Raw genomic sequence first — 17,608 nt, forward strand, 5'->3', positions numbered from 1 at the left:
CGATGGGCTTAGTTGCTCTGTGGTGTGTGGAGTCCTCCTGGACCAGGGATCGAACCCATGGCCCCTGCACTGGCAGGTGGATTTCTATCCACTAGGCCACCATGGAAGTCCTTGGCTTTGTCAAGGGGAGCTCTCCGGCCTCTCATCTTTGGTATTGGAAGGAAATCACTGTAGCCATGGGTGACAATATACACTTAAGGTGTGGGAAATAATTAAGTGCTTCCTAAGTGCCAGGCACTCACTGTTCTATGTGCTTTGCATTTGTTTAATCTCACAAAAATCCAGGGAGGTAGTGCTATTATTATCAACCTCATATTATAGATGAGATGAGATGCAGAGGCACAAAGACACTGAGTAACCCTCCTGCAGTCACACAGTAAGTACCAAGTCAAAGAGTGAACCTCTAGCCTGTCTCCAGCATGCATGAATTCAGGTGCTTCCCAGCTGCAGTGTCCTGTCTATTTTAGACCCTGAAGAGGAGTCATGAGGACAAGAGACTGGAGAAGACTCTAAAGGGTGCCCTGAGAGCACATTTATCTGGGTCAGGGGGGATCTTGAGGGGAATACATGCGAAGTTGGGCTATTGATTTCTGACTTCACAAAGATGCAGGAGAAAAACCTCAACAGCTTTTACTGACCTTCTTCAGGGGCTGCAGGGAGGAGCCTGAGGCTACAGAAGCAGAACTGATTTGAGGAAAGAGAGGTCTGGAGAGGAAAGATTCAATTCCATTTAAACTGAGACTGGAGAGAGTTAAACTGAATGAGAGATGGTTCTTGTTCTATTTGCTCTTTGGATTTTTGTTGTAAGTGTATTTGAAGATGCCTGGTCATTGGAGAGAGAGAGAAGCTTTGCCATAGGGTGTCAGTGGGGTGGTGGGCAAACCACTGACCTCACTAAGCTCTGCTCCCCTGGCCTACAAAATGCCTGAGTCCCTGTGTTGGAAGGAGGGTGGGTCTGGGCACTGTGTATGTAGCTCCTGGTCCAGATTCTGTATTCCATAATTGGTAGCTATTATTATTATTATTATGGCTATAACCATAGATCATTAATTTACAGTTTAAAAATACTTCACCTATGTCACTTTGCACTTTTTTTATTGAAGAATTAAAATTTTATGAGAAATCCTCCTAATTGGCTGGATTCAATGTCATCCCCATCTCTTCCAAGTATGCATAGCAGATAAGCCAGGAGGGGCACTGCTTCTATCTGGTGGCACCCCACCACAAGCCACTTTATCTCCTACCATCTACTGAGTCTTGATGGTGTGAGGTACCATCCTGGGTGCTTGGGGGACATTACCTTCAATCCTGACAACAGCCCTGCAGACACAACATTTTCACCACCTGGCAGACCAGGAAGCTGACGCTCAGAGAGGTTAGGTGACTTGCCTGAGGTCACAGAGCTGGGAAATGCTAAGCAGGGATTCAGAACCAGGTGGGTCTCTCACTAAAGCTCACACATCCTCCCAGATGGCAGAGTTAGGGTTTAGGGACTTCTTTGGGATTGGAACTGGCTTTGCAATGATGGAGAGAGTGACCAACTGAAGGCTATTCAGTGGACAACATGAATTTCTCTGGGGATGGCTCTTCTGAGGCTGAGCAGCTTTAAGGAACCCTAAAGAAGCTCCAACTAGGAGGGTGCCACCTCTATATGCCAAGTGACCCCCACTGGCAAGAGAAACCAATGCCTCCACTAGAATCCCCATGTGACTCATCTTCCTGGCTCCCACCCTGGGCTCATCTGCCTGGTGTTCAAGGGATCAGATGTGACTCAGGGAATGAAGCCATAACAACCCCTTACACTTGTCCAAGACTCTGTAATTTGCAGAGAACCCTTTCACATCATCATGGCCTTGGAGCTAAGAGGAGGCAGCATCCCTACAGACTAATAACACAAACTCTGGGGCACACTTTTGACCTGGGCTGGAGTCTCTGTCCCACTCTTTACATGCTGTGTGACCTTCCTAAAGTCTCTCTACCTCTCTAAGCTTCAGTGTCCTTACCTGAGATATGGAGAAAATATTAATGCATGAGGTTTTTATGAAGGTTCATTGAGATTCTGCATACACAAAATACATGGTTATGTATTTATATATAAAATCTCATTTTACTCTCATGAATGCTAAGTCACTTCAGTCGTGTCCAACTTTCTGTGACCCCATGGACTGTAGCCTGCCAGGTTCCTCTGTCTATGGAATTCTCCAGGCAAGAATACTGGGGTGGATTGCCATGCCCTCTGCTAGGGCATCTTCCCAACCCAGGGATTGAACCTGCATCTCTTACATCTCCTGCATTGGCAGGCAGGGGTTCTTTATCACTAGGGCCACCTTGGATTCATTTAACTTTCCTAACAGCCCACAAATAAATAATGAATACTGATATATAGCAATGCTTTTAATAAATGAATGTGAAATAAGCACAGCCACACCCCCAAAGGCAGATAATACGAGCCCTTACTTATGAAGCCAAGTTCTTTTCATCATATTTTGTTATACTGCACCCTGACTATCCACTCACTGACCAGGCTAAAAGCTTCATGGGAGGCCAGAGGTCTGTTTCCTGAACCCTCCACTCAAAACATTCAGCGCTGACACATGGTAGCGGCTCAATGTATCTTTGCTGTTCAATCGTTGATCTTGTTTAATCCTCACAATAGCTCTTTGAAGTAAGAGAACTCATCATCCCCATTTTACAGATAAGAAACAGAGGTTCAGAGCGATGAACGAGGTTATGCAGCAAGGAAGTGGTGGAACTGGAGTTCACACTCAGGCTCCTGACTGTGGACTGTGAACCATCAACCATCCTGCCAGAGAGCTATTTCCTCCTGGCAGACAGAAGGCTGGGACCACAGCTCTCAGGCTCACGGCCCTGCGCTCACTCCACCATATTTGAGAGGGTGAGGGTTGGTCCCCAAAGCCAGCCTCACAGCTTTCTGAGGAGCACCACTGAGCCAATGACCAAGAGGCCCTGGGCTGACAGGTCACGGACTTGGGGAACCACCGAGCCTACCTCGTACGTGTCTCAGGTGGTGGTGGTTGTTCAGTTGCTAAGTTGTGTCCGACTCTATGACCCCACAGACTGTAGTATGCCAGGCTTCCCTATTCTTCACTATCTCCAAAGTTTGCTCAGACTCATGTCCATTGAATCAGTGATGCCATCCAACCATCTCATTCTCTGTCACCCCCTTCTCCTCCTGCCTTCAATCTTTCCCAGCACCAGGGTGTTTTCCAATGAGTCGGCTCTTCATATCAGGTGGCCAAAGTATTGGAGCTTCAGCTTCAGCATCAGTCCTTCTAATGAATATTCTGGGTTGATTTCCTTTAGGATTGACTGATTGGATCTCCTTGCAGTCCAAGGGGACTCTCAAGAGTCTTCTCCAGCACCACAGTTCAAAAGCATCAATTCTTTGGTGCTCAGCCTTTTTTATGGTCCATCTGTCACATCTGTACGTAATTACTGGAGAAAACCATCACTTGGATGATACAGACCAAATTGGGACATCACCTGCTGAATGATACCCCTCATTCCCCAGAGAAATCCCCCCTAGGGTTATTTCCTCCAGGGGCGGAGAGCCCTGCCTTCCTGTGGTAGCCTTCACTTCAGGAGGAGGGACAGCTCTGGGTGGCAGTGAGCTGGAGGGGAAGGGGACTGTGGCTGGCTAGGCACCGCCTGCAGGCTGGGGGACAACAGTGATTGAGGCTTTGAGAGGGGAGCCTGAGCAACATCCTGTGAAGACCTGGGCTGAGCTCCAAGGGTTGCTCAGGCTAGAGGAACCTGTTTCCCCAGCACTCACAGGAGCTGGCAGGAAGTCTCCTTGGGGAAAAATCTGGACACTGAGGCTCCAGCTGACCGTGTTAACTTCTGTGTGTGTGTGTGTGTGTGTGTGTGTGTGTGTGTATGCTCAGTTATGTCCAACTCTTTGTGACTCCTGGGACTGTAGCTTGCCAGGCTCCTCTGTCCATGGGATTGTCCAGGCAAGAATACTGGAGTGGGTTGTCATGCCCTCCTTCAGGAGATCCTCCCAACCCAGGGATCAAACTCGTATCTCTTAGGTCTCTTGCATTGGCAGGAGAGTTCTTTACCACAAGCACCACCTCATGAATGTGCTCCAACTTCCAGGAGGTATTTGTCACTCTTTCAAGGCCTCAGGGGGCTGTCAGCAGTCAGCAGCCTTGTGAGAGGAGCTATCACTTAAACTCAGGCCTGTGTGAGTCAAGGTCTGATCTTTGGGCCTCCAGCACCTCAATCTGTGTATATGTGGTTTGGCGGAAGTGAGGCTGCATGGGTCAGGAGCCAGGGAGGCCTTTGCTGCCTGTGGTCACCTTATAGCCAACGCCCACTTCTGATCCCTGGGGAATGCAGGTGGGTGTCTCAGGAGACAGTGGCGTGTCACACAGGGGGAGAGAAGAGGCAGAAAGGAGGTCAGGTGCTGTGCATGTCACATGCTTGCTTACTTTCCTAACACCTTAGTCTGGGTGAGCATGTTTTGCGGGGGCGCTGGGGGGGAGCACGGGGCGTGGTTGTTGGAAACGTGGAGACCGAAAGAGTGGGATCAGAGAGAGAGACAGAAACAGAGAAAGAGGGCGCGAGAGAGGGAGCGTGTGTGTACGTGCGTGAAGCACAGTGGACAGGTGCTCTGGAAACATGGGTCTATTCCCAGCTCAGATAGAAGGAGGGCAGGAGAGCCTGTTACATCAGGGAGATCAGTCAGGTGCTGTCTGAAGTCCTCCAGCAGCTCTTCCACAGTTCTCAATTAAAAAAACAATTATTTATTTATATTTTTTGGCCATGCTACATGGCTTGTGCCATGTTAGTTCCCTGAGCAGGGATTGAACCCACATCCTCTGCAGTGAAAGCTCGGAGTCTGAACCACTAGACTGCCAAGGAATTCCTGGTCGATTACCCTTAGTAATCCGTTGTAATTAGTTGCTCATTTCTAACCTGAGCAAAGACACAGATGCAGAAGCCTGACTGCCTGGGTCCAACTTGGCCCTACCCTTTCACATCTGTGTATTTAACAGCAAGTGATTCAACCTATCTGGTCTGTCAGACTTGTCCGCAAAACAGGGATAATCATGGTCCCTTCTCTCATGGAGTTCTGTGAGGATTCAACGAGTTAATCCATGTTAATCAGAAAACGCTCAGTAAATAATAACTATTACTATCATTACTATCCAGACCCTTCATCCACGGGCCTAAGATCCCAAACACTCTGAACACCAAAAGCTTTTTAAAGATTCATCTGGCAACTATTTTTAGTCTTTATTTACCTATGGACTGTGAATATTCATTAGCTTTCCTGAAGAAATGCTAATGCATTTGATTACGGGACCTTGTCCCAGATCATGCTGGAGTGATATGAAGCATGTGATATTTCCACCATCTTCCCTTTTTAAATTCCAAAAAGAATATTCTGGATCCAGAAATACATCTGGCCCCAAGGAATTCAGATAAGGGATTGTGGCCCTGAGCTCTTTTCCAATTCTTCCAATAGTCCTGGGAAGTAGGTGAACTTTATTCCCATTGTACAGACAGAGGGATCGAGGTTCCAAGGAGTTAGAGAATTTGTCCTGGATGCCACAGATCTTCAGTGGCAGAGCCAAGCCTCAAGTCCCCGCCTCCGATCGCAGATCCCACACCAGTGCGCTCTGAAGCCCTCCTAGGCTGTCAGACCCCGGAGGCCCCTGAGAGCCTGTGTCTGATTCAACTTTAAGTGCACACTCCAGGCATTTGGACTCGGCCAATTCAAGTTTACTGAATGAACAAAGACACACGAGAGCAGAAGCCACAGGATCCTTCTCTTGGATGGGCCAACATCTCCCAAAGGAGACATGGAAGGAAAAGATGAACTCATTAAGAACTGCTGCCAGGGGCTTGCTAAGGTTGCCCTGCCATTTGTGCCCAGGATAGAGTCATGGGCCCATGACTGCCTCTGCCCAGACTCACTTGCCAAGGAACTCTGAGCAAGTCCCTTGACCTTTCAGAGCCCCGGTTTCCTCATCTGTGCAATGAGGATAATGATATCTTTCAGATGGCCATGGTACTTGGCAGGGGGTTGGGGCATACTCAGTGAGGTGCCATAGGGCCTGATTGGTGCTCAGGGACAGCTGGAACTGACCTGCTTCCCTCCCCAGAGGACTTCCTGCCAGCCTCTCTGCGCCCTTGGGAAACAGGCTCCTCCAGCCATCTGTGAGCAACCCCCAGCACCCAGTAGAGGCCATCCCAAGATGCTACTGAGGGCTCGCCTCTCGCAGACTTCAGTCACCGCAGTCCAGGCAGTTGGCGGGGAGCCTGGCTGGCCCAAGACCACAGCCACAACCTCCATGTCTGCCCCGCAGCTCACTGCAACCCAGAGCTGTCCCACTTCCTGAAGAGAAGGGTTCTCTGGCAGGGCAGGGCTCCTTCCTTGGAGGGGATAACTCCATTGGGGTTTTCTTGGGGAACAAGGGGTATTCAGCATGTGTTGTCCCTGGTCTGGTTTAGGTCTTACCTCCTGGGACAGGTATATAATGGGCCCAAAGTATCACTGGAAGGTTTCCTGTTCAATAAAGAAGATCTGGTACTGCTGTGAGCTGGACCTAGAATTCCTGCTGTTTACACCTTCCCAATTCTGCTGTTCCCAGGTGCTAGGGTCCCCAGTGCCCCCTCCCTTTGCCCAGACACTGGAACCTGGGCCCTCCTGACTCACTTTATCCAGCTGTTGCTGCAGGACCCCCCCTTGCCTCCCTTCTTCTCCCAATTCCACTGTAGAAATAAAACATCCATCATGCTTCATTTGCCTAATAAGCCTCTGTCTCCATTCTGCTGGGTGATTAACCAGCTAGAATACCATGCACTCCCGTCACAGGTTCTTGGAGATCGCCATGGGAGGGGTGGTTGGAGCAGCCCTGTGCTGGCTATGGGCGTGCTTTCCTTCCTTTCCCTTTACCCACCCCGCCTCCCCATCTTTTTTTTCTTAAGTGACAAATGACCCTGAGATTCCATTAAGTTCCCTGTGCAGTAGCAATCATTCTGGAGAAATTGATTGTGACTCTGTTAATGACTGCTTGGGCGGACGTTAATGTACCAGGGGACAGTTTGCACTGTCCGGCTTGCTGGAGCCAAAGCAGAGACACATTCCCTGGGAGGGCATGAGAGGACTGGATGCAGGGTGGGTGGGGCCTGGAAGCAGGGTGGGCGGAGCCTGGAGGCAGGGTGGGCAGGGCATCCACGCAAGGAAGTTAGGCCGTTTCATTAGGACAATAGGAATTTTCAGTGCTCCTCAAAAAAGTATTTTCCACCTGTCAGGGCTGTCTGGGTGAAGTGTGTTCGTATCTGGGGTAACCCTCTCTACTTTATGGTTCCTGCCATCCAGGGGGTCAGGTGTGATGGGCAGTGGCGGGGGTGGGGGATTGCTTACTTCCTGCCCCTGCCCTTATACCCTGAAAGTGCTGTGCTCCGTCATGTAAGAGAAGGAGATCTGATCAGAGACCAAGAGCCCACTCTGGCCTGCCTCTGGGTGTGACTGTGGGCTTCCTCAAGCAACTTTTGGCCTGGGGAAAATAAACAGTCACAGGCTCTTCCCACTGGGGCACAGAAGTCAGAGGACCACCCACCAGTGGCCTACCGGTACCCATCCCTTCTGCTCAGTCCTTGCTGGCAGAGCCAAGTGGGAGCCTCTGCCCTGAGGGGTGGTATGGGTCCCTCTCGGGCCCACAGAGTAGAGAGCTTTACTCAAGCCCACTGCCAGTGGTGGATAAGAAGGGGCCCTGTGATAGTTCTGGCCACAGGGCAGAGACTCTGCGGAGCCTTCTGAAAGTGGATACCTTGTTGGTAAAAACCTGTGCCAAGAAGTGGCTTCTTGCTTCCTGCCTCTGGACACTCTGGCCCAGAGTGTTCTGAGAATGCAAGAATTGTTCAGGACACCTCTCATGCTTGGAGCTGTAGCAGGCATCTTGCAAGCATGAAGGGACATGCCTGAGGACCAGGTGGGAGCAAGACCTAGAGAGTCGGGCTTTTATCATCATTCTAGATGACTAGAGGAAGTGCTCCAGGGGGAAAGCTGAGGTCTCCCAGGCAGTGTCTCTGAGTACAGCCGCACACAGAGTAGTTCTGAAGCCCAGGGAAGGTTGTGACCACTCAGAACCTTCCAGGTGGAGTGATTTTTTTTAATGGCAGGGATTAGATACTGCTGTAATATTTTTCCTAATTGATTCTTCTAATTGCAAATCAATAGAACTAGTTTGCACCCACCCTGGCTGGGTTTGTTTTGTTGTAAAGTTATTGGGGGCCCTGAAGGACTCCCTGTGAGAAGAAGACTTTTGGTGAGGTGAAATCGAACATTTCAGACCGTCACTCACGGGTAGCAGGAGGAGCAGGGACCAGGGATGGAGAGGAATTGGTTCCTTTCCTCACTCCGTATCCTTCAGCTCTCACAAGGAGGCTGATGCTTGGTGGGGTTGTTGTCCAGTTGCTCAATCACGTCCAACTCTTTGTGACCCCATGGACTGCAGCACACAGGCTCCTCTGTCCTCCGCTATATCCCAGAGTTTGCTCAAATTCACGTCCACTGAATCAGTGATGCCACCTAACCATCTCATCCTCTGTCGCCCCCTTCTCCTTTTGCCTTCAATCTTTCCCAGCATCAGGGTCTTTTCCAATGAGTCGGCTCTTCGCATCAGGTGGCCAAAGTATTGGAGCTTCAGGTTCAGCATCAGTCCTTCTAATGAATGTTCTGGATTGATTTCCTTTAGCATTGACTGGTTGGATCTCCTTGCAGTCCAAGGGACTCTCAAGAGTCTTCTCCAGCACCGTAATTCAAAGGAATCAATTCTTTGGCACTCAGCCTTCTTTATGGTCCGGTTCTCACATCCATACATGACTACTGGAAAAACCATAGCTTTGATTGTATGGACCTTTGTTGGCAAAGCAACATGTCTGCTTTTTAATATGCTGTCTAGGTTTGTCATTGCTTTCCTTCCAAGGAGCAAGTGTCTTTTAATTTCATGGCTGTAGTCATCTTGCAGTGATTTTGGAGCCCAAGAAAATAAAATCTGTTTTATTTTATTTCCCCTTTTGCCCTTCTATTTTCCATGAAGTTAAGGGAATCACAAGCTGGAAGCAAGATTGCTCAGAGAAATATCAACAATCTCATATATGCCAATGATGCTGAGTGAGTAAGGGGCAAAGCCAGCAGGTGGAAAGGCTTGGTTGCCAAGCTGTCCCATTCAGACCCCGAGGGCTGTCTCTGGCTGGATAGTGACATCCCCTTCTCGGGACTTCACTGAGCAACTGTAAGGTAGCCTGGAAATGCATTCATCTAGTCAGTGCATCATGAGTATTTCCTGAGCACCTACTGTATTCCAGGTTCCAGATGGAGATTGGAGATTCAATGGTGGACAAGACACCTGTGGACTGTCTTCTTGGAGACTCTGGCATTGAATGACTGAATCAGTCAGGGTTTAGCTGCCAAGAATTGAATCTTCTCTGGCTATTTATGCAGAAAGGGACTTAATGCAGGGTATTAAGTAGCCTATATCTATCTATCTATATATATATACAAAATTTTATTTTTAATTTTATTGTTTTAATTCTGTTTTATTAAAATATATTATTAAAATGGCTTTTAGAACTGCTGCAAGGTCTGGGGAAACAGGCATTAATTAGGCTGAGTTCCCAGGCCACTGAGAATGCCCCATTCAGGCCACATCTGGGCAGCTGCTGCCAGTGTTGCGTGTTCTAGAATCTTGATGCCTCTTCAACAAAATAGGAGCCTCATGATTGTCTCTCTCCTCTCTTGCCTTGGTTCTGAATTTGAGTTTCAGATGAGTACATTAATTGGTAGAACCCAAATCAGCGTGGAACTCTAGCTGCAAGGGAGTCTGTGCATGTAGGCATTTGTTCTCTTGGAAGGACCCCTTGGAGCAGGAGGTGGGAATGGATTGTGAGTGAGCAGACCTTCACTTTCAACTAAGCAACTGATTACAAAAATTTTTAACTAAATAACTCCGTGGTTAGTGCCTTGCAGAAAAAGCAGAGGGAACTGTCAAAAGGAGATTTTGTAAGTTCTTGGCAAGCATCAAAAGGAAAGCATGACGGTAGGGGTAGATCGTGGAACCACACAAGGACTCTCTGATGGTAGTGTCCTCCTGTCCTGAAGGCACTACCCTCTCTGATGGTAGTGTCCTCCTGTCCTGAAGGCACTGCCCTGGTTTCTCCTGGAACTTGGCTGTGTTTCTTCACCTTCCCAGACCCCAGGCCCACATGGTGGTCATCACTGAGTTCCTGATACAGCCGAGTAAAATCCTGGTGATCTCTATCCCTCTTCAGACCACAAGCCCAACACTCTTGTTCAAATGGTCCAGGTGTCCCAGGGCCCATCCATTTGTCCCAAGCTCCCTGGGTAGGAGGTGTGATGGGCACAGCAAATGACTCATCCATCTTAGCTCAGCCACCAGCCTTGCCTGCCTTGGGAAGCCTCTAGACTGACCCTTTCTGGTGTGAGACCACCCTCCATGGTCAGGGAGAATGACTCAGTCCACTATAGAGCTGCATTAGCCACACATCTTAGCTCAGTGTTTCTTGAAGGTTGGCTGAGGGCCCAACCAACATTAGATTTTTTTTCTGCCCAGCTTTATTGGGGTATGGTTGACAAAATGAATGTATTTAATTTTATTAATTTTTAAGGTATACAATGTATTGTTTTGATATATGTATACATTGTGAAGGGCCTCTCAGGTGGCGCTAGTGGTAAAGAACCTGCCTGCCAGTGCAGGAGATGTAAGAGATGTGGGTTAGATCCCTGGGTCAAGAAGATCCCCTGGAAGAGGACATGGCAACCCACTCCAGTATTCTTGCCTGGAGAACCCCATGACAGAGGATATGGCTGCAGTCCATAGCATCACAAAGAGTCAATAAGTGTGGGAAATAGACAATAAACAATATAAGGTAAAATTGGTCACAACATAGAATGTGATTAGTGCTTGGAGAGAATAAAGCAAAGAGAGGGAATAGGCGCAATGGGGCTGATATTTTTGGATGGATGACCAGAGGATGCCCTGGAAATGATCCCTTAGAGAAAAGAACTGGAAAATATGAAGGGGAAGCCTGTGAATAAGCAGAGGAAGAGCTCGCTAGACAAAGGGGCAGGTGCAAAGGCCCTGAGTCAGGAGTGTGTCTCGGGAGCAGCAATGGACAGCATGGCTAGAGCAGAGTGAGCAAGACGGAGAGCAGTGGGAGACAAGGCTGAGAGCAGCCGGGGCCAGATCCCATATGGTCTCACAGTCTGTATCCAGCAAAGACTTGGGCTTTGCCTCTGAGAACACAGGAGCTGGAGGAGATTCAAGCAGAGCTATGCCAGGATTGCACGTGTGTTTTAATAAGATCACACTGCTAATGGGTGGAGCCTGGACTGTTGGGGCAAGGGTAGAATGGGAGACCAGGGGAGGGGCCACAAAGGTGAGGAGTACCAGTGGCTGGTCTAGGGTGGTAGCAGCAGGAGGAGTGCGAGGTCGTCAGATCCTGGGTACAGTGTGAAAGCATGTGTAGCTGGCTGTTTGCCTGGAGATCTGCTGGGGTGTCTCAGGCGGCAGTGCTGCTCAGGCTGGATGGGTTACAGGTCTGTGGTTCCAGTGGTCTATGCACTTAGAAAGCATCTCCCCCTGGGGAGGGGGCTGGCAGGAGCCAGGCAAGTGCGAGGTCCAGTCCTTCTGGCTGGACTAGCTCTGGTCTTGCCAAGTGAGCCAGGAGGGTGGCCTGAGGAAAGGCCACAGCTCAGTGAGCACATGGGGACCAAGGACACAGGCTGGAGTCAGACCCACTGCAGCAGGGCTCCTCTGCCTGCCATGGGTTGGCAGGACTGAGCACACTCTGGTGACCCTGGCCTGACTAGGAGCGCCTATGCTAAGCAGGGCTGGCAAAGGTGGGGCTGGGTTCCCAAATTGTACCTCCTGCTTCCCACTCTCAGAGCACCCCCTCTGTCAGCTGCTCAGCACTGAGAAGAGCTTATCACAGGATCCAAAGGGGCCTGCGGAGAGGGGTTTCAGGAACAGCCTCTCTGGGGCTCTCGGTTTAGAGCAGTGGGCCCCAAACATGGACTTTGCCCTCAGGGTGACGTTGGACAACGTTTGCAGACATTTCGGTTGTCACAGCTGGATTGGGGGTGGGGATGGCTCTTGATGTCTAGTAGGCAGAGGCCAGAGATGCTCTAAACATCCTGCAATGTACAGCACAGCACTCCATAGAAGAATCATCTGAGTCATCTGTCCCAGTACATCAGTACTACCGGGTGGAGAAAACCTGGCTGAGAGGCACCTTAATTCACTAACCTTCCCAAGTGTGGCAGATTGCAAACAAATGGCCGCAAATTTCTCCCATCTCTGTGTGTGTGTCTCTTTACCCCATTAAGCAGGGGAATCTACTTCTTCGCCCCTGTGGCTTGCTTTGACCAACCAAATACAATGGAAGTGATATTATGGCATGTCTGAGCGTAGGTCTCAAGAGATCTTGCAGCTTCCACTGTCACCTGCTTAGAGCTCCAGGCAATCACCTGTGCCAGCCACCACTTCAAGGGCATCTTCTATCATCCAGCCCCAGACAGCCGCCAGATGAGTGTGGCTGTGTGAGCGAGGCCAGATGAAACCAGCAGACGTCCTGCCCAGAAAAGTCCAGCTCAAATTGCTGACCCTCAGATTAATGAGCAAACAGAAGGGTGGTCGTTTAAAGCCACTAAGTTTTGGGCTTGTTCGTTTGGCAGCAATAGATAACTAATACACTGGGAAGATGCACATTTAAAGGGGGATATCTAGGGACCACATGCCTTAACGCAAGGGATTAATGGGCACATTTCAGTCAACGGAAGGCAGATTGGGGCAGAAGCAGAATCCTTCTTCCTGTTGATCAAACCCTGCTAGATGAGTGGCCAGAAGGGTGGATCCAATATGCATACAAAACATCTGTGATCTGGTGCTGGTGGCCACAGGTCAGGAAGGGAGCAGTTGGATAATGGAGACTAGATTGATGATAAATAGCTGTGCAGATAGCAAGGAGATCAACCCTGAATATTCACTGGAAGGACTGATGCTGAAACTGAAGCTCCAACACTTTGGCCACCTGATGCAAAGAGCTGATTCACTGGAAAAGACTCTGATGCTGGGAAAGATTGAGGGCAGGAGGAGAAGGGGACGGCAGAGGATGAGATGGTTGGGTGGCATCATTGACTTGATAGAAATGAGTTTGAGCAGGCTCTGGGAGATGGTGAAGGACCGGGAAGCCTGGTGTGCTGTAGTGCATGGGGTCGCAAACAGTCAGACATGACTGAGAGACTGAACAACAAGCTGTGTGGTGGGTGTGGCTTTAAAGTGGAACAGTCCTGGGCAGGAGCACTGGTTCCACTGCCGGGGAGCTGCCTGACCTTGTCTGGGTCATTCTGCTTCCCCCTCCGAACCTCTGCTTTCTCCTCTGGGGAAGGGATGATCATACCTCTCTCAGGCTTGTTAGGAAGATTAGATCAGATTAGATGAGATAATGTATGTGAAGGGTTTAGCACTAAGCCTGGCACAGAGAAGGGACAATAATGGCTTGTTGGCTGATAGAAACAAACCCTGTTTGAACAGGGTGGGCTGCCAGGGTAGACGGTTCAAAGGCTCCGGCCAGTCCGTGTGTCCTCTTCTGCTGAAGAGGGAAAATGGATTGGGAGCTGTAGGAACTAGGTTGTTGCTGGGTGATTCCAGAATGGGTGTCCCCAGGTGAGAAGAGCAGGTGTAAATCAAACTGGCACTGAGAGCAGAAGGCAGGGAAACAGTCGGTCTTCGTATTATTCCCGTATGAGCCAGCATGTGGTGTGGGTTTTAATTTAAAGCAAGCATTTAGTGAGTTGATAAACAGGAGTGCAACTCCTGCCCTCCCACACCCTGAGCCCCAGAAGCACAATTATTCTGGAGAGAAGACGAAGCGAACATATGGAAATGAATTCTAATAATGTGGCGAGGGCAGGCGGCACCTGCCTTCCTGGGGTGGCTTTGATGGGGCTCGGGTTGAGATTGTTCACACGCCAGCAGGTAGCAAAGGTCAGCTGAGGCTTTGCTTCCTGCTTCCCTCAGCTGGCTCAGTCCAGCCGTGGGATGGAGGAGGGTCAGGGGCTTTTTGATCTTCTTTTAACCGTGTGCTCTGAGGCACACCCTCCTCTGGTGGGTCTCTATGGTGTTGTGTGTGAATGGTCCAGATGGGTGGGCCCGTTGGGTGTTACTTTTCCTTCTCCCAAAGGCTGACACAGAGTGGACACATAAGAGGCCCATTGGTCTAAGGTCTCCAGACCCAGCTGGGGAAGTGGTCGTTTGGATTCCAAGTTATGATTCATGACAACCCATTTCAAACCAGCTGGGCCAAAGAAGGGCTTCGCTGATTTGAGGGACTGAGCTATGGAAGGAACAAGGTAGTGGGCTCCCAGGCACCAGATCACTACCACCAATACGAACTCCACTTGTATCACATCTCACGTCAGTGTGTTTCTCTGCCAGTTTTCTCTGCAACACGGAGCATCCTGACTGCCCGTAACTCCCATTCAGAGCTTTCTAGCTCTGTCCCAAGTTGAAAGACCCTTGAGAATGGCTCACTTGGGCCAGCGTGAGTCCCATGTTGGCTTCTGTGGCTGGGGTGGGTGCTCTGGAGGGTGGCCGCTGTCACAGCCTCACTGGTGGGTAGGTGAGAGGGAGGGAGCTCCCCAAAGAAGTGAGGATACTGTTGCCAGAAAGAGGGGAATGTCAGGCAGGTAACACAGTAGTGATGCTACGGGGGGCAGGGGAGTGTCAGTAGAGTTGCAATGGGGCTTTCCTGAATTATTCCTAGTTTCTTTAAAGCCCAATCAGGAACCATATATTCACAGATGGGCAGGCTGTCCACACTGTGGAGAGGTTGCCGCACTGGAAGACAGTGTTCCATAGGCCTCCTGTGTATTCAGGCATCTTATAAGCAGAGCCACAGCCAGCTTTTGTTCTCAGAACATGTTTTTTATGGGTGCTTTATAGTGCATAGATTTGGAAGAGATACAGTACCATTCTCTGCGTCAAAGGGAGATTTCTTTGCTGTCCAGGATAGTAAAGCTCCATTTAGCACATTTGCATTCCATGCAGCAGAAAAGAGCAAAGGAAAAAGACAAAGTCACCACCTCCCAGCTCTCCTGGAATTCCTACACAACACTCATGGGCCATCACTTAATGCTCGGCCTTGAAAAGTGAAAAGTAAAAGTGTTTGTTAGTCATGTCCGATTCTTTGCGACCCCATGGACTCTAGCCAGCCCAGCTCCTCTGTCCATGGAATTCTCCAGGTAAGAATACTGGAGTGGGTAGCCATTCTCTTCCCTAGGGGATCTCCCCGACCCAGGGATTGAACCCGGGTCTCCGGCATTACAGGCAGATTCTTTACCATCTGAGCTACCAGGGAAGCCCAATGCATGGCCTTACCTACCTGCAAAGGAGGCTGGGAAATGTCGTAGAGCTGGGTGCAAGGTTGCCCCAGCGATTTGTTACTAAGGAAGTGGAAGAACAGACGTGTTGGGTGGCAACTGCCCGTCTGTCCCAATCCCACCTCCTGCCTGCCCTCCCCTGTCTGCTGGTGGGGACAAGAAGGAGTTCCTCATCTGAGTACAGTGCTCACTGGGGAGAGAGGAGATAGTGAAGAGCAGGTTTGGAGAAGGGCATTCTAGATGAAATACCCTCCCCACCACTGCAAGGGATTCATAAGATAGAAGGAGGGATGGATATGTGCATTACTGATCACAAAACATTGTGAAAAGTGTGACCAGAGCTGGGTCGAGGTTGTCCAGCCCAGGGAGCTATGACAGTACTAACAGGGGAGAGGGGGCAGCTACATTATTTGGGGATCAGGGAGGGCTTTCTGGAGGAAATGGTGCTTGATTTGAGTCTGGAAGGATGAGTAGAAGTTCACTAGACATGGGTTGGGGGTAGGGCTGCCAGATTAAAATACAAGATGCACGGTTAAATTTTCATTTTAGATAAACACCTAATCACTTGGGGGTAAGTACAACCCATATGATATTTGAAACTTATGTGTACTAAAAGGTTGGGGCTTCCCTGATAGCTCAGTTGGTAAAGAATCCGTCTGCAATACAGGGAGACCCCAGTTTGGTTCCTGGGTTGGGAAGATTCACTGGAAAAGGGATAGGCTACCTACTCCAGCATTCTTGGGGGTCCCTGGTAGCTCAGCTGGTAAAGAATCTGCCTGCAATGCAGGAGACCTGGGTTTGATCCCTGGGTTGGGAAGATCCCCTGGAGAAGGGAAAGGCTACCCACTCTAGTATTCTGGCCTGGAGAATTCTATACAGTCATGGGGTCACAAAGAGTCCGGGTTGCAAAGAGTCACAACAAAAAGATTATTTGTCGTCTCTCTGAAATTCAAATACATCATTCTACATTTTTATTTGCTAAATCTGGTAACCCTATGTGGGGATGAAGACAGTGTGTGCAATGAGTTGACATAGGAAAGCCCTAGGGTTGGGGAGCTGGGAGCAGCCTGGCAGCTGGAATGATCTGATCAGGGAGGTGAGTGAGGGAGTGTGGGGAGCAGGGAGGAGGGGAGTGAGGCTGGAAGAGGAAGCAAGGCAGATAAGTCATTGTCCAGTTAATAGGAATCAGGATTAGCTATTATCTAACATTTACTGGGGCCAATTGCAATGTGCCAAGAACTCCAATACTGACTCCTGTCATCCTATCTCCATCGCCAGGAGGCAGGTGCTTATATTATACCCATTTTGCAGATGAGGCCAAATGACAGCTAGGCAGTGGTAGAGTGGGAATTCAAACTCTGGTGTAAATCCAGCTGTGCCCTGTCTCCTTCACCAGCTCCCTGTGACCCGGCAGGGTTGGTGGTCACACAGCTGCCAGAACAGAGGAGAGAAAGAGCAGAGACCCAGGCCATTTAAGCTCCTTAAAAATGTGGCCCTTGGACTCTCAAAGAACAGCGAGTCCAGAGCCTCCACACTGGGCACTCGGCAGCCCTTAGGGTCCTGGCTTCGTGGGGTGGGGCTGGAGAGGGGTGAACTGAAGAGGAGGGGAGAGACACGGAGAGGAGAGACGGGGAGGGCCTTGCAAAGGGGAGGCCTACCGTGGTGGGACTCCTGCTAGAGAAGCGCTTCTGTCCTGGGCCCCTGTGAGAGGCTGTATTTGAGTACAAAATGGCTCAGTGTCTTTGGAAACACACACTCTGCTGGTAGCCCAGCACCCTTCTTTTCCAGGGAGGAAACGGATTCCCTTGAAGCGGGTGGTGGGGGCTGATTTTGCTGGTGCAGTGGGGTCTCAAGTGCATCTCTGTACAGCGGGGACACCACCCTCCCAACCCACCTACTTCTGCACCCCTGGACTCCAGACGGTGAAGGAGCCAGCTGGCACCTCCAGCAGACAAAGGCTCCCGCTCAGCCTGGCTTGCCCGACCCTTCCAGGCGCTGGACTTCAAGGCCCTGATTTGCCGCCCAATGCGTGGGTGGCAGGACCCAAGGGTTTACAGACCTCAGCCGGGGTGGCCCCGGGTGGCTGTGTCAGGGCCGCGGGGGCCCAGGAGAGCCCCCATCATACCTGCTCCCCCACCCTCTCAGCTGTGGCTGGGGCCGGGGGGGCCC

This window comes from Bison bison, unplaced genomic scaffold, assembly GCF_000754665.1.
Source record: "Bison bison bison isolate TAMUID 2011002044 unplaced genomic scaffold, Bison_UMD1.0 scf7180017864034, whole genome shotgun sequence".
Classification (NCBI taxonomy): Eukaryota; Metazoa; Chordata; class Mammalia; order Artiodactyla; family Bovidae; genus Bison; species Bison bison.